Source organism: Sylvia atricapilla, chromosome 6 (genome assembly GCF_009819655.1).
Source record: "Sylvia atricapilla isolate bSylAtr1 chromosome 6, bSylAtr1.pri, whole genome shotgun sequence".
Taxonomy (NCBI): domain Eukaryota; kingdom Metazoa; phylum Chordata; class Aves; order Passeriformes; family Sylviidae; genus Sylvia; species Sylvia atricapilla.
In genome coordinates this window covers 22,825,281-22,845,820 of record NC_089145.1, presented here as the reverse complement: position 1 = coordinate 22,845,820, position 20,540 = coordinate 22,825,281, and positions in this window count along the sequence as shown.

Sequence of the window (20,540 nt, the reverse complement as noted above, 5' to 3'; positions counted from 1 at the left end):
GATGAACATGTTTTAGAGTGAATTTTAAAATTTTATGAATGTTATTCTTGCTTCTCTTTTTTCCATAGCACAATTTGTCATGTGCTGTTCCAACACATCCATAAATTTAATTTTTCCCCCCCCAGTAACCTTGTTTTTTAAGGAGAATGACGATAAACTAATAAATAGACTGAGAATAAGAAGTGGCTGACTTGATTGCTCTCTTTTTGGTAAGGCTATACATAATAATAGTGCCTTCCTCTAGTAAAATTTGTCCTACTTTTCTAAAATATTCTAGCATATTGCTAAATCCTACAGCTCTGCCAGAGTCACAGTCCATTAGGATCTGGCTGGATCATTTATGTGATTAGGAGATCACTGCCGGGAAACTGGGGTAAATATGGAAAATAATATTGATGTTTTGACACATCAGAATCTGCAGCAGCAAAACTTAATGAGTCCCTCTTGAGGCTGCACCCAAAATAACCTCTTCAGAATTAAATGGAAATCCATGGTTCTGAACACATGAAAAAGCCCACTATGATCTCTAAGCCTGGGAATATTAAATGTTGGTTGGTTCTACTGTAGAGCCCTTTAGTTTTGTCTGTGACTTCATAGCCTGATTCCTTCGTGTAACTATTTAAATATCACATTATGACAATATTGATGCTGAGTACTGAGGCACTCAAGAAGCCACAGGTGTCAAAGTTAAAGTAGCTTGTTCAACTTTTACTCGCCACTTCATGCATAACTATTGCTTTCAAGTCATAGTACACTAAATCTTGTATTATAATAGAGTACTTGGAATGAAAATATTTAAATGCAATAATTTTCCTAGAACAGTAAAAGCAAAAGTCACAATTATTTGTAAAGAATAAAATTATGCAAATAATTTTATTATAAATCTGCATTAAATATCTGAGCAAGAATATCTTTTAACACCCTGCTAAAGAGGAGTTTCTGTTTTTCTGTTAGCTAAAAAATCCAAATGAAAACCTCACTCCTAGCTCCGGAATTTGAATCCAGCCTTGCCTTGCTCCTGAGCAATACATACTACCCACTATGCTGCACAGCTGTACTACATTTTTCTTGCTCTCCTTTGGTGATGAATCTAAGCAGTCTGTGTGTTAGCTGCAAAGTCACAAGGGTCACATAAATATCTGCAAGATAGGCAGACAATGATGCTTCTGGAATTTTTGAAAAACAAGGGGAAACAACAGAAAATAAAACAACCCATCCGGAATCTAAATCAAAGGTTGTTTACCTTTTAGCACACACAAACAAACCTTCCAAGGAGAACATTCTATCATTCTTGCTCTTTGCGTAATACCTCTGGGCCCTTTTATAACATGTAACTCTCAGATGCCAAAACTCTCAACTCACACAGATTATTATTGCAATGCTTGGAAAGTTATTCCAATGAATCAGGCGCGCACACAAAAACGGAGAGAGCTATCTCTGCTCATTCAAAGGCTGTCCCACAGTTGCTTAAGGTTATAGTCTGATTCACTTGGCTTCTCTAGGTTTTTCACAGCTAGCAGAGACCTTGGATGTTCTGAGACTCCTGTATGCCAATCAAAACAAATTCTTACTAAACAAAGAAATCTTGCCTTTGAAATCCAGAGAGAATCATGCTGGCAAGGAGCAGCTATGCAATATTTTCCTTTCTGTCAAAGCAGCAGTAACCTTCTTAAAAGAATTCAGGAAATGTCAAAAAATATCCTTTTTTCATGCTCCAAAATGGATTTTTTTCTCCCATCGTCTTCACAGGATGAGCTGTAGGAGAATACCAGTGTTGTTTGACTTTGGCAATGAGGAGTCAAGCAACTTTATGCATCATGACTATTTAAGCATATGCCTCAGCAAAAGTTGTAGCATGGCCTCAGAGAGAAATTGCTCCAGTTTTCATTTCTAATGAGGTCTGAGGGCACTCCACTTCTACCCATAGTGTAGCTTTAGAAATCTTGAGTAATAAAGATAGTAAGCTAAGGACAAGAATATGTTTAGATTTCCTTTATGGAGTTTAGTTTTACTACTAAAACACAACTTTTGAAACACTCACAGAAGCAAAACTGGTGATTTAGGCCCCTGGAGCATGAGGGTACTCAGTGTTTTCAAAAATTACTGATGGGTAGTGAATCCTGTGAGCCCAAACACAGCAGGATTGAAGGAGTGAGGGGGATTGTTCGTTTATCTCACCTTCTATGTTCTTATGCTTGTCTATTGCAGTAATGTGTGAGATTGCTGTCAATACCTTCCACTGCAAAGTCTTTAGCAGATTTATATAAAATATACTGATTTGAAATTTCCAGTAACCCAAGCCATAAGTCTGTGTTACCCAAACAGCTACTGTGATTGGCATGGTTGTAGGGATAGAGATTGCTCATCTAAGAAAGGCAGTATGCTCAATTTACATCTACCCTTTGGCTGAGGTCAGTACCAAAGCATGAGAGATCTTGTTGGTGTTAATTACAAGGGGTTCCATGTATCCTGAAAAAAATATGTGGACAGCATCAAGAGGCGAGTGCTTATGGAAAAGCACAGAGGGAAAGCAAGAGAGCATAGCATTGTTCTTGGAGTCCAAGATGATGAGCATCCTTTGAATAAAACTGATAAAATCATGTTAAAGGAAATTTCTAGACTGTAACAGAGGTGCCTGTAGAAGGAAATGCATTTGCAGGAAAGGCTTGAAAAGTCAAGAGGCTCAGACAGAGTACAAACATTTCTGATCTCTCTTTTTTCTCTCATAAAATGTGACCTCTCTCCAAAGATGTTTCTGGAAAGCAGTCATAAGAATTGGAAGATAAGACAGGAGAGAAGTACAGGAAGCAGAGTTAACTCATCCACATGTTGGCCATGAATTTGTGAATATGTGTTCGTGGAGAAAGGGATTGCCTAAAGTCCACACACTCACAACTCTACAGCACTTTGCTTTAAAGGGGATTTGTTCTGATTCATCAAGTGACTCCTCTGAAACAACTGGTCTAAAAATGTTCCTCATCCTTTGCTTTTATCTTGCCAGTTTAATCACTGCTTTAAAGAAATAAAAATAACAATCATAACAATAACAATAATAATAACAACCCACACATCAAAAAACAAACCCCAAATCCAGAAAGATAAAAAAGAATCTTCAGCTTATTTTTGCAGAACATTTTGGATTCCACACATGGCTACTAAGGCATTTCCAAAGCAGAAATGAAAATATATCCATTTTTCTATTTACTTCTTTCCCTAGCTTTGCCCACTGCTTAGGCTTTCCACCAGTACTGCCTTTGGGGCTACCAACAAACTCCAAAGGAATCTGTGAGGGCTGTGCTGAATTGTGAATGCTCCACTACAGCTTCAGAGGAAAACACCACTTAGATTTGGTGTGATGCTGACCAGAAAACTAAAAGAAAAGGTTGTTTGTCCACATAAGCCCCTTAACACGCTAGATATGTTAAATACACTAGAACTAGTCACTAAGGAAAATAGGGACAAATTTATACAATGCTGCTCTGTGAAGTAACTGGTAGAGTTTGTTCTGAAAATGTTGATTCTACATGGTAGCACATGCTGACACTTTGCCACAGCCTGAAACACCTCTCCCATCTCTGTCCATGCCGCTCAGAGAGTAATGGAATAGCCACAGAGGTGAATGCAGATGTGTTGACTCTGCAAGCATGCACCAGGAGTCTTTCCACTGTAAAAACATATTCCAGGATTTGACAATGATCAACTGTGTTTAAATGGGAGCCTTGCATTCACTCTGCTGCTATTGCTGAGCCCCGGGGCCAGGATCTGAGCCATATGATTATTTTACTGCTGAGAATAAAGAAATATGCATTTAACTTCTGGCACCTGCAACACACCTGCAGGTAGTGCTTGTTCAGTAACAGAACCAACTAAATCCTTATGTGTGACTTCTCTGTGGCTCATTTATTTTACTTAACTTCTGCCTTAGCATGCAATACAAAATATAAACAACCACATTTCAGCATATAGATATATAAATGCTCAGCCTAGTGTATTCTCACATGCACAGAATTGTGAATTGTGCTCATCCATGGCACTACAAGAGATGAACATACACATTTGACCCTTAGCTGTCTCTTGTAAATTTGTAACACAGCCACAGAAGTAAAAACAAATCATTCATTTTTTCTACAGTTCCTCTCTCCTTCATGTGAAATTTCCATTTAAGTGGCTGGCGCTCAGTGCTGCCTCCAACATACCTTCTGATTTAAATAGACTTGCACCAGTTTTCTACAGCCTTGTTTTGGAGCCAAAGGGCATGATAACATCCATGGACAAAACCTGTCTGGAAAGTATAAATAAGCAGATCTAAGAGTTCGACCATCCATAATTGGAATTTCCCCTTTGAGCAAGAAATCAGCAGAGTCCTCCAAACTGCTGTCCTCCTTTGTTGTCTGCTCATGTTTAACCTCATATCCCTATTCAAGGACAAAAAGGGACATGATCTGACAGTGAGACTCATACTTTTCAAATCTAGAAAGTGGCCACAGGGGAAATTAATAATATTGGCACTGTAGACTGAATCCTATCATTTTGGTAGACAAAATTTAGCACCCACTGTATACATGTACGTGGAAATACCCTTAGGTTTAGTTTCAGAAGGAAAACCAAACTTAAGCTTTTTCTTTCGTGCATAACCTCCAGTGTGCCAACTCACTGCTCTTCTCTGTATGCTACAGAAAAAGGGGAGGACTGGGCCCAGAGGGAGATAGCCCAAATGAGGGCAAGAGGAGTGAAAAACAGCATGAGAATAGATGAATTTGGACAGCAATCAAACCAGCCTTGTCACCACTGCTTCCCCCCTATGTATTTTAATTGCATGGTTCCAAATAATCTCCTCAACTTTGGGAGGAAATCTGCTTGTCCTTGAGTACTTGATCTGGCATTGACTCTGTTGATATCTGCAATGCCATAACCATGGGGAGTTCCTGGGGTTCTTTAGGAAGAGAAGAGGAGGTGAAATCAGATGTAACATGCTGGAGCCTGACAAAAAATACTGAATAGGATTGGCCAATAGCCAAATGCTTTCATTCCTAGCAGAAAGGCATTAAATGAGACTGGCTGCATTTAACTGAGCATCTTTCTGATTAAATAAATGGGTAAAGAAACCTCTGTGTATGTGCATTTGCATTACATATTTACATATAAATTTCTTAATTCTTAACAACTTCACCGTTCTTAAATACTTGCCCCTTTTCCAGCCTATTGTAAATGGCTTTAATGATTACAGTGAGGTTGGGAACACACAAAGAAGGAAAGAGGAGAATGTTCATGTCAGGATTATATATCTTTGCTTATTCTGTGTCATCTCGGGCCAAATCCAACGCCTGTATTCACAATAGGAATGAACCCCTGACTCACTTTCTCAGGTTGTAGATAAAAACTTCTTAAAGTAAACAGGAAAAAAAAGTTAAGGTGCAGAATGGTCTTAATCTTTCTTCTGTGGATACTTTGCAAACCATTCATTCATTCATTGATCATTCTTCTGGATGACTCTCATAAATAAAAGTTTAGTTAATAAGGTGATAGAAATGGAACAGCAATGCTGTCTTCCATATATGTTGTCTAATAGTCTCTACTGTGACCCTCCTTCTTCAGCTGCCTGTAATGTAAAGACATGTCACCTATTTGGGCTCGTGATGTCTGTTTTATCTCTTTCTAAGTTGATTTAGGCGTGCATCAAATCCAAAGATTGCTCTGTAGCAGCTCACTTGCCTCACACACATATGCCATGGAATCAAGCAGCAACTTATTATTGAAACTATTCTTTGTACCTCAGGAAAGCCAAAGAAAAGCTTTTGGTGTTTCAATGTCAAGCTCCTCTGCCAGGCATAGGATATCTAAATATCAAGATTATTCTGCCATTTTAAAATGAAGTTTCAGCTTTGGCTACTATATATTTCTTTGCTAAAAATGCTGATTATCCAGAGACATGTTATCACTTACTGAGCAACATCATAACATTTGAAATCATAAATAGTTAAGGAAAGTCCCTGGTAAACAAGAGGTTTTGAAATGGTTTGATCGCTAATGCATGCCCCTTTCTCCAGAATTCTAAAATCTACATGTATTTCACTGAAATATTCCTAGATGTTTTTTGATGCAGATCTTCAAGTCCATTATCTCTTCTTATTTTTGAGGTTTGTTGCTTTATTTCTTTTATTTAGTGCAATTTGTGTCCTTTTTACTACCACCATTTCTTTGTCTATATTCTCTGCTGACACAATCCCTGTGGACTCATTTCCATCTCTGCAAAATTCATGTAAAGAGGGCATAAAAGGCTGTCACATTAGAATTATGGCATTCACATTGACTTTTCCACTTAGTTAGAAGTGACTGTCTAAGCTGCAGAGCAGTGAATAATCAAATCTTGGGATTCTCAAGTCGGTGTGTTCAGTGTGACCCATGACTGCACTGTGCTTCATAGTGCTCCATTATTTTTTGGCATTAGAGTCATGTCTGCAGAACTCCTAATACCCTAATCCCACAGTATTCTCCAGGGCTGATTTAACCCCCATTGGCTACAGGAGACGAGCATCAATACTGATCTGCAGAGAAATTTATCATATGTAAGTCCATCAGATGTTACCAATTCAGACCGTGTACTGTGTGTGTATGTGATTTAAGTTTAAATCCCACTTGCTTCACTAAGATGGTTAGTATTAAAAATGGCAGTGTTTTAGTTTTATCCAATGATCTGCTCCTAAAAAAAGCTTGAGTCTAAAACCAGCAGGTTTTTAGATAAAATAATGCTAATAGCAGAGGTTTTCTGAGATCAGAAGTGAATTCTCTGACTGCACCTTACTGGGCACAGTATCTGGCTTCAGAGAGCTGAAAGAAATGGAGGTCATGAGACATGAGACTGATGAAAAGTAGAGGCTTAGTTCTGTGGGAAAAATCAGATTTGTTCAACTGATTTCAGAACGACTAAAATTCTATTTTAACATCTTTCATTCTCTTATCGAACTGAGACTGAGGTACTTTTAAATTACTCATGGTTGGGTATAGCAGTTTTCATTCCCTGATAATTCACACATCTGTAAATTAGTTTCAGCCTAGTATTTACTCTCAGAAGAGCTAATATTCCTTGAATTGGGAACTTTTATTTGGGGTAGGAGATATTTTGGGGTAGGAGATATCAGGCACTTGGGAAATCAAATTTCCCAGTCATGGCTTGACAATATTCGCTGAGGAAGCAAAGGGCACCTATCCCTTTGGAAACAGACCTGGCTTTCCACTTTGTACAGTATGTTTGTGTGATATATCTATGCTCCTGAATGCTACCTTGTAGTAGACCATCTTACAGGGTGTGTTATTTCATGAAGTGCCATTCTGTGGTGTGATCTGTCACCCGTGTCACTAGCAGCGGCAGTAGTAGCATCAAGCAAGGCTAGTTAGGCAGTGTAAAGCAGGACATGAACATGTCTGGGAATTTACAGAGAGCCATTGGAGCAGTTAATGCTGTGTGTGAGGTGGGCAGCCCACAGAAATGTGCTTAGTTGGGCTGCAAGGGGTGAGTGACAGCGCCGTTGCTGTGATGTGCTCAGGCTGATGTGTAACGTGGAATCAACCTTTCCATCCTGACAGGTCAGGAGGGACACAGGCCTGGACAGCCTGAGATCCTCACTGATATTCATTCTTTCTTGTTTAATTTTAGGTTTCCAATAGCTCCACTTGAGTAAAATACACTTGTGTGGAATGGGAGTTTACCAAGTGTAACGTTATTAGAACAACAAAAGGAAGCAACAGTTACAACTTCACCAATGTCCCTTTTATTCCCAGTGTGAGACATTTCTTTTGAAGCACACTTGGCTTTTTTTTTTTTTTTTTTTTTTTTTTTTTTTTTTTTTTTTTACATTATATTTTACCTAGACTATTTTCAAAGGGTTTTACTTTCTCATAAAATAACCATTTCACATTCTCCACTGCTCAACTACATGGTATTATTATAAAAGATAATCCTTTGGGTTTTCTTTTGTAAATCCTTCACATCTGAGTAGACCTATATTTGTAGATTATAGGTTCTACCTTCCTCTTAGTACAAGGGCTTGGAAATGCTTGCCTCTACATTTGTGATATCACTAGCATTCCCACAAAAGTTGAAAATTTGTTTTGGTCGAGATTGACTACATGAGTGAGTTGGTGTTTAAAATATTTAGAAAACAATTGCTTCCATCTTAGCCAGGGTCACTGATTCCATTTTGTTCTTTTCCTGAAATATTGGCACAAAACCTTTCATCTCTAGCTTTCCTATGAATACTTAAAGATGATCATATCCTTTATGGGAAGGGAATTGATCCTGAAATACTGCAGCAGATAAGTATTGATCTTCTCCAGAGAAACAGATTGAAATTACAGAGTTATTAAATACTTTTGGGTTTATTTATGCATTTTCTATTCTGCTAATACAAACTCCAGATTATGTCAGGAGTTACTAGCTGGAATACTTAAGTTGCTGTTGTTCTACCAATTATAAACCTCTTGGTTTTTGAAACTGTAAAACTAAAACTAAACTAGATAAATATAGCATAGACTAAAACTTAACAAGTTTCATCTGACAAGAAATTTAATAAATAATAAGAAAAGAGCTATGGATAGCAAAATAACCCAGAACAGCTTTCATTTTCCATCTTTGATGCAAAGTGGCATCCAGAAATGACTATAGAATCTAGAAGTAGATTCTAAGAGCAGAGGTAGAGGCACAGACATAGAACACAGGGAAAAAATCGCTTGTGCCAATATGCTCGCAAGAAGAGAGACTCAAGAAAACCAACAACAGCACTATTGGATTTTTCTTACACTGTTAAATCCATCCATTGTCCTCAAATTATTTTTCAGACTATGAAGCATCTCTTACCACATCCCACTAACCAGAGCAGCTGCATTTCAGAGCATTTGCATAGATGGCATTTTTAATTTTAGTAAATGAATTTCTTAGGGTGTGGAGTATTGTTTTTCATAGAGCTTCCCATTCTGTCGTCATCAAGAAAGATGATTTGGCTATTAAAATTGTTTGGCCATAATGAACCAAAAAGGGCTGTTCCAGAGGTAATAGAGGAAAGCTTTAAAGGTTTCCAGTTTCTCTAACCATGCAGAATGTCACCAAGACTTTTTAAACTCCAGCACCAGTAATTACCTGTGCCCTTTTCAAACAAAACTGCTTACTTTTGATTTCAGCATCTACTGTGTCTTTCTCACACAGCTGTGCACCATGCTAATACTGTTGCTTTATCAGCTTCTCTCCAGCCTGTTCACCTCACCAGAGAAGCATTGTTCTTTGCAGAATATCCCCTGATGCTTTGCCAAGGCCTAAATTTGAACAGCTTGAGTGAAGAGATTTTTAATGCTTCCCCTAAGAGGTTGATAAAACTGTAATTAGTCTTTCTGTTTAACAAATAATTCTAGCTTTTCCCCTTTCTTTGTTTCATAGATACTTTCTTTCCTATATTCAGAAGCAGTGCTTTTAATTTCTTTAATACTGTCCTTTTGGTATTTTCAGGCAGATTTCCTACTTCTGCTTCCTCAGTTTGTAGTTATTTTATGCACACTTAATTCTTTTAACCTTTTCCTCATGAGCTTCCTTAGCTTTTGGTATGCCTTTAGAGTAGCTAAAAACATTAGCTTTTCAGACAGGGTTCATGTGCAATGCTGATCATGGTGACTTTATTAAGATTACATAAAGGGCATTACACTGAGGACATATTTTGCTAAATAATTAAATGTTACTGGAAAAGCAGATCCTTTCAAGAAAATCTTCTGCAACATCACCAGGCAATTCTTTGTTTCCTTAGAATTCTCCAAGGACGCTTACAAGAGGAAATTCATATTGGATTAGGGATTTAAAGCCCAGTAATGTTCTCATGAATTTAGAAGAAGCAAAAAAAAAGAAACAGTAATATGATGTTTTTTACACATATGGTATTTATGTAGACATTTCTTGAAGTATACAAGTGTTGAGTTACAGTTACACAGATGATAGAATAGAACACGTTTTTTGATTTAGAAGTTAATACATGAAACTGAGAAAAATCCCACAGACAACCAGTTAAGGCACTTTAGGGCATGTATTATTAAATGACTTTAAGTGGTTTTTGTTATAGAAATTTTTCATTTAAAATGCTACCCAGTTACTTCAAGTGTCTACTGGAGAATCATTGGGCCTATTTCAACATCTAATTAATTTTTACTCAATTTTCTGAAAATATTGAATGGAATTATTTGAATCTTCTGGAAATCTCAGTATAGCTTTAACCATAAAGTTATTTCTCACATTTTCTTCCTTAAAAAACCCCAAGGTTTCCTTATGATTAATTAGATAGGTGAAGTATTTAAAGTTATTTTTCCCTTGGAGCAGTTGTACCTGCCTGGATGTGTGAGCTCTTAAATAACAAGGGTGTTGTCAGATCTTTGCTTCGTTAAACAGCACCTGTAAAAGATATTCTAACTTATTTTATCAGTCACCAGTACCAAAAGATTAAAAATACCCAAAACAAAAGAAAGCAGACTTCATCTTCCAGACTGACAGTTTTAAACTTCAAACAGATACAAAGGGACACGTCTCAAACCAGCATCTGCTCCTGGCTAATGATTGTTCATGACTTGCGATAAAAATAGTCCCTTTGTTCATCTTAGCTGGACTCAAAACTGTGTTTTGTGTCCTAAGAATAAATTCCAGCCACCTAAAAACACGTGGCTGCAGATGATGGCATTGAACAACAGTGGCCAAAACCCATTTATTTGTGAGTCTGTGCTTTACTTTTAGGAGATGGGCAGAAGTGCTGCAAGGGACCCTGTTTTTCCCGAAGTGCCTAAGGGCTAAATAAGGAGATTATTCTACCATGCCCCATAGAGAAGGATGCAGACAGAGCATGCTTTTGTAATGTACCATACTCTTGCCCTGCATAAGGGCCTGGAATCAAACTCCACACCTGTTACAAGAGAAGCTGGGGGCTCAAGGAAGCAGTGAGGGGTGCTTCTTCCAGACACAGCAGAGGCATCAGCAAATGGAAGCTCACCTCATCAGCTCCAGTCTGTACACTGCAGGTGTTTTGCTTTGCAACATGTTTCTCTTTGCAAAGCTCTTTATTGTAAATTCCCAGCTTCCTAAGAATAGATAAAAGAAGAAAGATTCTCTCACACTTTTTTTTTTTTTATATTCAAAGAAAAGAAAGTAAGTGAGAAAAATCTTGCAGCTCTCAGTGGGAAAGGAATGAACATGACCATCCTGATCACAGTGTCATGGATCAATTTCCAATTTTGTCCCTCTGACAATTTCCGTGCTTTAAGAAGCTCTGCTTCTTTTTACTGCTTAAGATTTACACTCAGAGATACTTCTCCTGCTTGTCATCTTCCTTTTTCTCTCTCTTCCTGGCCCAGCATATTTAATAATCTTATTCTGTGATAGGAAGATACCTGGCCAAATTGCTTCACTTTTGTCCACACGTGACTCTTGCTGAAGCTTTTAATATTCACACTTGTCTCCCTCTAAAAAGAAGTGTAATTGCTTTTAATGAAACTGAGGCACTTAAAATCCATTAGCTTTATACAGATCTAAGGCAGCCTATGGATCAAAGCTTGTCCCAATGGCAACAATGTGGATTTGAATGTGCTCTAACCAGGCACAGCTCAGTTTCTGAGAAGTGACAGCATGTTGATGGTAAATGGCCAAATAAACAAAGCAATAAAATATAAAATTAAAATTTGCCCCTGAAGTAAGGATAGCTCTAGAAACTGAAGATTCTAAATGCTATTTTACATGGATGGTTAGTCTTCTAATGAATCATTCCAGTGGATTTTCTATGTTGGCTACTCTCTGTTGAAAATAAATGCAACATGCAGGAAGAAAAAAATAAGCCTATTAACACTGCTTTTGAGACCTTTCTGTATATTCTTATTTTTTCATTATCACTGTATAAAACTAATAACACACATTATTATCAGCTTTTTTTACTTGACTGAACAAAATCTATTACTTCAGTCAAAGCTAGATTCTATGAAACAGCAGAAGTCTTACTTTGGAAAAGTCAACTCTTTAACAGTGTTTTACAGTGGCAACATAAATTCTTCATTAAGCTTTGAATCACCTCTAACAAAGCACTGGGACAATTATTCCATTCTGTCATTATTCATACAGGACCTCTAAGCCAAGAGGGAAATGACATGCTATATCACTTAAAATATCACTTCCTTTATTCTCAATTTATATTGCTTCCTTTCTGACAAAATGCCACTGATTATTGGAATTGTCTTCTTAAATACTATAAATATTGTTTACTCTTACTCCTAAGAAAAGAAAGTTGGATTTTTGTGTCAGAAAGAGTGCAATTCAAATCTCTGTGCCCAAAATGATGATTTGCCTGCAAATGTCATGTGCCATTTTCAATAAATAAACAATTTGCATGCAAATAATAAACAAAAGGAAAGCCCAGAGCTGACTCAGGTGCTTTACTTCTACTGGATTATCTAGTGTGTTTTCAGAAGCTTTATTGATTCAAAAACATACCCTTTGAATATCTAAAAATTTTTCTGGGGCAAATATGAATAAATATGAGTGGTAAATTCTGCGGCTCAGGGCTGTCAACACTTTAGGGGCTGAAAGGGAAGAAAAATAAGTATGCTTACCACATTCAGAAACCAAGCTCACCAGTGGGCTGGTTTGGGCAGGAAGAGAGTTGTTTTTCCTCACAGAGGCTAGTACAGGGCTATAGTGTATATTTGTGCTGGAGGCAGTGCTGATTATAAAGGAACATATTAATTGATGCTGAGCAGTGCTTACACGGACTCAAGGCCTTTTGTGCTTCTCACACAGCCCTCCTGCACGGGGACTGGCTGGGCATTGATTGGGTGGTGGAGAGTGATTTCTTATATTTGCATTGCTTGTCTTTCTTGGCTTTTATTATCTCTGCTGCATTTTTTTTTTACCTTTACTTACAATATTATTGTTGTTGTTGTTGTTGCTGCCCATATTATTATTATTATTGTTATTATTATTAATAATAATAATAATAGTATGCTGCTTTTGTCTCAATCCATGCATTTTCCCACTTTTACACTTTCAAGTCTTTCCCCCTTTCCACTGGAGTGAGTGAGCAGCTGAGCTGCTGCTAATCCTCAACAATCATAAAGGGCAAAAAGTCTTTGATATTTTTGTCTGCCATTGGGCAACTCAGAAGCGAGAACTGGGCTGGAGCACACCCCAGACCAACATGAATGTGCAGGGCCAACACTGAAAAGGAGAGTGTGCAGTCATTCTCACCAGGTGGATTACACAGCCTATCCTAGTGCCAGGGGAGGGTTCGTGCTGCTTGTGCTCCCCACCAAGGACGTCTCCTGCACAGGGGCAGTGCAGTCAGCTCCTTCTCACCTGAGCAGCTGGTGTTCAGCCACCATCATCCCTCAGGGCCCTGCAGCTCCAGGATAAGCACGGCTAACACTGAGATGTGGGTCGACGTCATTTTTCTGGTAGCTCATGAATTGGTCATTACTGTTCTGCATGCCTAATTCATACTGATTATATGGGAGACCCCATGCATAGATGGTATTGGAATTTTCATTAAAGCTTGAAACAATAGACTTGTCCCTTGCAGTCATCGCAGAGTTCACTAGACAATTTTGCAAGTGTCAAAGCAAGTTTGGAAAATGGAGAATGATTACTCTGTGTGGGTGTAAGAGTGGTAGGAAGACAGGAGAAAGAGGAAGAGAAATAACCCTTTAGAAAAAAATACATAATAAAAGAACCTCAACCCCAAAAGAACCTCAACACCAAAGCAAAAACCCATTAAACTGCCTAATTTATTGAAAAAAGAAAAAAATATATATATACATCTAGAACAGCATTTTCTTCAATGTGTTCCATCATAGGGTTACACAATCATTGCAGAAAATTTTGATCTCTAATGACCAGTTTCTGATTAATTCAATGGATATCCACTCATAAAATTCTTGAATTTGGAATGTATCTCATGCCCAGGTATGCATTGTGGTGGAACACATTAAGTCACTTACAGCACCAGTTTGGGAAATACAGTTCACTCCAACTTTGCCAGAACCCATACCTGCAGAGACAAAGCCTTTCTACAAGTAATCTTGCTTAGCTATTAATTACAATTCATATACTCTTGTCATTAATTTGTTCATATGTTAATCATTCAGATCAATGTATAGCATAAGCTAAATTAGTAGTGTATGAAATTAAGACCAAATATCTCATCTAATAAGTATTTAATGTAAAAAGGCTGTGCTTTTCCAAACTGACACTCATGTCTGGATCTTTGTATTCCCAAAACAACCATTAAAGGGCTACAATTTCAAAATATTTTTAATTGTTCTTGTAAATCAGGAGCCTAAGTTCTATTTGCTAATGCGAAGCCTTTTGGTTTTCCATGGTATTTTGGAATCTAAATTTCCAAGTCACATTATAAAATAGTATTTGGATACTTTTGGATATTTTATTTCTTGTCCAATAGTTTGTAGCTTTTGACATTTATGGTATTGTCAAGTTGGCAAGCCTGAGCCCACTATGTCACAGAATCACAGAATCCTTAGAGTTGGAAGGGACCTCTGGAGATATCCAGTCCAGCTTCCCTGCCAAAGCAGAGCCATCTAAAGCAGGTAAGACACAAACTTGTCCAGGTGGGTGTTCAGCGCCTCCAGAGAGGGACACTCCACCACCTCCCTGGGCAGCCTGTTCCATTTCTCTGCCACCCTCAATGTAAAGAAGTCCTTCCTCATATTTAGTATTGTAGATTTCTTCTTTTCTAGGTTCTCTTTCATATCACAAACTTTGAGGGATGCCTGGAAATATTTTTCGTTTCCCTTTAGGTCTTCTCAAAATTCTTGAAGGTCAAGGGATTCAGAAGGCATTTTATGAACATTTAAATTTTCCTTGTATGCCAAGTAACATATGTGTAAAACAAAGGACTGCTATTAATAGGCAGATATATTATACACTGAGCCCATGTCATGAATCAGAGTTTTAAGACAAATAATCAGCACCATGACAAAACCAGAATCAACTGACTCCAGTGGCTCCTGATATATTACCAGCCAGAAGCCAGAGGGCATTATATTTCTTTGGTAGACAATGTTTCACTTCCAGTAAATATTCATTGACTGTTAATTTCCTGAGTAGCTGGGGTACAATTATAAATTTTGCCAGTTCATGTAAGTCAGCAAAAAGCAATGAAAGCCTGCACTTAATATTGCACATAGACAGCCTAAGTCAGCACTGCAGTTACAGGAGACCAAAGACACAAAGAATAGGGTTTGCTAAATTCTTAAGGAAAATTAATAACAAGAAAGAAAGCAAATAAAACTTTCCCTCACTTGCTTGTCCTATTATTTTATTTTGCCTTGCTCTCTGGACTCTACACATCTTTTCCATCTGGCCTGCAGGCATAAAACTCTGATTTCAACAGAAGCAAGACACTAACTACTTTTGAGAATTTAGCCTGAAATATTTTGGATTGGGCACAGTCATTTAAATAAAAAACCCCAAACACAATTTTTAATGTCTAGACCATCTAGATGACTGAGTCCTCTAGATAGTAACATAATTTTAAATTCTAAATACGCTGTTACAGTTAATGACAAGAAGACACAAATCAAGACAAAAGAAACAAAATTTAAATAAGGGATAATTCTGTGCAGATGCTTCTGATATAACGGCTTTAGAAGTCCTCCACTTCCTTGTGCATGCCCTCTCTAATTTGTCATTTCCCTCATCTGCTTTAGGCACTTATTTCAAGCAAGGAGTACTGCAGAATACATTATGAGCTACGTATTAAGAGTCATGAGTATCATGTTTTACTAAGACTTCTTCCTCTGATTTCTTGAGTGAAATGCGTAAATCACTTCACTCTGTGTACTCAGGTTGCCCATTTATGTGATGGATTGTAGCTATACCTGGACCAGAACTTCATCACCTGTGGGCATCACTTTGGGATCTTGGTACCCATTTCACAAATACTCCAGCACTGCAGCTGTGATTCTGGTCTAACCTTTATGGCAGAAATTTTCTTTTACATCTTCTTATTTCTAAAAATCTTGAGAAGGGTGAAATATGTGTACCATAAATTTAATAGTGATGACAGAACCATAGTAAGACAATGTTCTGGGAATGATTTGGTTTATGGTTGGGCATTTTGCTACTTAAGAAGTCTAAACAGCAAGTTGCCAAAGCACATTCATCAGGGCATTTGGCAGTCACCAGCTGTTGTAACTTGGTGTTCTCTGCAATTTATTGTTTGGGGTCATTTGGTGTCCACAGGGACACCATGACCCAGGTCAGAGCATGATAGATCCGACTGGAGCAATGATCAATTCTAGTCTTCTCTTCCACTTTCTATTCAGCATGATATTACACTTTCAGAATTTTCCATTCAGTGACCTCAGTAATTGGAAGGCACTAATTAAGTAATTTCTCACAAGGGTACAGTATTACTGTCACAACTTTTTAAAGAAGATAAAACTCGTACTGACAGTCACTGAAGTTCAGCCATAGGGCAAGGTGAAACTTTTAGACTAAATATTTTTTATATCCAACATAAATAGATTTGGGTCAATGGACATGTTTAATTAATTAATGTCAAGTTTGTGAAGTAGTTTGAGATCAGTGGAATGGAGATGAATTTTTAAAAAGCCTAATAATTGAAATTAAAGGCAACTGTAATTATTTTTAAATTATTTTTTTACTTTGAAATGAAGTTCGGTTTATTTTTTTAACAAGTGTATAAACATATATTTATAACTGAATTAAATTCAATTGTGATTTTTTTAAAAACAAAATTCATACCAACAGTATTTGTAATGGTGCTGAAATGAACTGAGACCAAGGAATTCTCTTTTTCTAGCCCGGACTCTTTCTTGTGCAAGTAACATAGGAAATATATGGAGCTGACAAAGACTGGAATGCCAATAATAATAATAATAAAAAAAAAATAATAATAATAATTTTTAAAAAGACAAAGATAACAAAATGCCCACAAAAATCTTATGATTCTTTCATAAGTGGAAAATGTATAAAACAAGTATTTAAACAAGGTCTTAGAACTTTAATTAGAAGATCAATAAAAAGGTGATAGACTTCAACCATCAATATTGACCTTCCTGGAGAAAAAATTCTGCAGGATTCAGTCTCTATCTGGTGAGCAAAGCCCTGATCTTCTCCCATCTGTTTTTTGATTCATGATTGTATTGGAAGTCAGACTTATTGCCAGAGCCTCCTTTGGTTAACATAAGAGAGTATCATCCTAGGGAACCATCCTCCAATATTAACTAAGTAATAAAAATATAATCCAGTGACACTTCTAGTGAAAAAATGAAGCAGTCTAAATCTGTGGGATATCAAATTCTCAATGCACTTTCATAAATAGGAGATTCTCTCTCATTTCACAGAATAAGTCAGTGCTGACCATCAAGTGAGAAGGATAATGGAGGATCAGCTTGCATGAAGTCTAAAATTGAAATCACTCACTAGTACTCTCAGTGAGAATGGCAGACATGGGCTATATTGGCTCTTGATGAAAATATACATTATGACTTGCTTTATGGCAGAATAGAACAGAATTTTTTTTCTTTTTTTCTTTTTTTGGTAGTATGGGGCTCCTGCTTTGGTTTTATTGAGTTTAGGACTCATTTAGTTAATCTAGGATTTATAGATTATAAGAATTGCTAAGACTCCTCAAAAATTCTTTTTCTGTTCAATTAGGAAGAACACATACACTTATACATTTTTTTTTTAAATCATTATAGACTAGGTCCAATCTTTTAGATAGTTATAGAAACCTTAAAACTAGGCTGCAAGGAAACTTGTAGCCTAGGAAACAATCAAACACTGTCTTGGAGGGAAATCTCGGGAATGACCAAAACTTTGTCCACACTGCCATGAGACTATCACCTGAAATTTTACTGGCAAAAAGAAAATTAAATTTATAACAGAAATAGCACAAAGTTAAATTTAAAAAGGTCTGGGATAGTTGTATTAATTACTAATTCAAGAGAGGCTCTTTACTTAGTCCAAAGGAACATGCCCATTTCTGAAATAAGTACCTTTCTTACATGAGGATTCTTACTGCATTCTCATTTGTATCTAACTTCTCTCCAATGTGAAGTCAAGAAAATAAATAACAGTTGTTGTATAATAGAAGCCAAATTAAATGATTTGCCACGTGGTGTCTGATAATTAACTAAATAAGATTCCCTCAAACAAGCAAATCTAACTTCTTTTTATGACTATGTTAAAATGTGAATCTTAAGCAAAACAAGAACATAAATCTCACTAGAAGATATTATAATAAAATCAAGCAGGGTTCTGAGTAGAGTGAAGGCTTTATTGAAAGTCATAAAACTTCTTCAGATGCCAGTGGAAAAAAATTATGATAATAAAATCAGCTCCAGTTTAATGGCTTGGTAAATGAAGAGAACATTAAATGGAGTCCTGCAGAGTGCTTACAGTCCACCCCATTATTATCTCCTCCCTACAATCAGAATGCTTCCCCTAAATGCCTCACTCTGAGCTGTTTACCTTGGTGGCCACTCCTCTCTCCCCAGTGACAGATGTTTTGCTGCCCAGTTCCTCCTTTCAGAGCAGAGCAGCTCTGGTGCAGGCAGAGGCTGCAGCCCTTACCCAGGAGTGCAGCCATCCCTCCAGGGAGATGCCTCAGGAGAGCACGGACAGCAGGCTTAGTCTGTCAGCAAAATGAACAGTAGGATGGTCCTTTGCATATATAGAAAAGGCCTATTAACTGCAATAATATTCTAACTCAGAATTAAATTCTGAGCTCTAGAGTGTCCTTTTTCCCTTTGAGGGGGAAAAAAAAAAAAAAAAAAAAAAAAGAAGAATCAGCAAATAAGCATCTGCAGATCTCTTAGCTTGAAGAGAGGAAAAACCTCTGATTAAAAATAAAAAAATGAAAATAATATGGTATCTATTCTGATATACAGCCTGTCATGGTCCCCCAGCTTCTAGTCTTTTAGTTGTGAACCTTATTTTGGGGAGAAATCCCAACAAGGAAGATTTTGGTCTGGATGCAAATGCATCACTAGGCCCCTACAATTATGCAAATTATAAATTAGGAATTTAGAGTATCTTAAACCAATGCAGTTCCAGAAGAGCACACTGAAAGCAGTCCCAGATTTCCTCTTTTTTATTTTATGGAAATGTCACTCCTACATGTACTTTGTTTACAAACACGTTTCACTGGGGATATTCTAAAATATAAGGGAGACACTAGAGTGTGGAATGAGTTTTGTCTTTTCTGGAAAGAGCTTGTCCAATTTAAATTCAATCTCTCCATTTAATATTCTAAATTAAACTTTAAGCTTTAAGCTTTCATGGATTTTTTTGTTTGAACAGAACTATGTATTTCCCATATACAGTGAAATTCAGCAGGACAGATGCTTGAAAAAGGCTTTTACAGAATGAGAGAATGGTGCATGAAAAGGAGGTGAAAATTTCTAAGCCTAGACCTAGCTGTTCAGGACACAAAAAGAGAACAAAATTAGAACATAGCATAAGAGTGTGGTTATAGAATCAAAGAATCAAAGAATGGTTTGGTTTGGAAGGGACCTTTAAAGGTCTTGTAGTCCACCCCACCTGCTGTGGGCAGGGATACCTTCCACTAGAGAAGGTTGGAAAACACCCCATCCAACCTGGCCTTGTGGGATGGGGCATCTATCACCTCTCTGGGCAACCTCTTCCAGCGTCTCACCACCCTCATTAAAGAATTTCTTCAATATATCTGCTCTAAACTTGTCCACTTTCACTTAAAATCATTACTCCATGTTCTGCCACTAAAGGCCCTTGTAGGAGGGATTTTCCCTTCCTGTTATTTATGGAGTCTGCAAGGAATTGAAAACCAATTTGAACAGCAATGTTCTCAGATTATCTGTGAGCCCCTATTAGCAGACTAGGAAACTGGTGGCTTCCTATAGCTCTCCTCTATTTAAATGACTTGACAGGAGATGTGAAATACATAGGCATGAATACATTGTCAATAAAATAACAGAGAGGAATATAGCCTAAAATGAACTAGACAGAGGAAGTCAGCCCTTTAAAAAATTTTAACCATCTTTGTGTGGGCAAAGCTGTGGGTCATGTTCATTTGAGGCAATGATGCATTAAATGAAGTGTTGCCCTTATGTGCTGTCAGCACCATCCTTCTATATTGTGTGAATTCCACATGAAGCTGGCAAATATCTGTATGCCCACTATTTTCTCATCTCTGTGCTTACACTATTTTCTCACAGAGAAATTAATGATGTTGTTGTTTGTTCAGCAGCCCAGAATGAGAGCTAATCTGACAGCTTGTGTCACAACTACAGTTTGTAATGGAATTATTGAAGAGAGGAACAAGTCTAAAGGCTAAGCTTCGAATATTATGGGTTGAGAGAAAGAGAGAGGAAGAAACGGAGATCACTATGCATTGAAGTATTTTGAGAAGCGGGGAGCTAAAAAATTCTTTGAAACCAGAGGAAACAGCAGAATCAGGTACTTATTTTGCAAGTGTTCATGTGAAATACTGGGAAATCGTCACTCTGGCTGT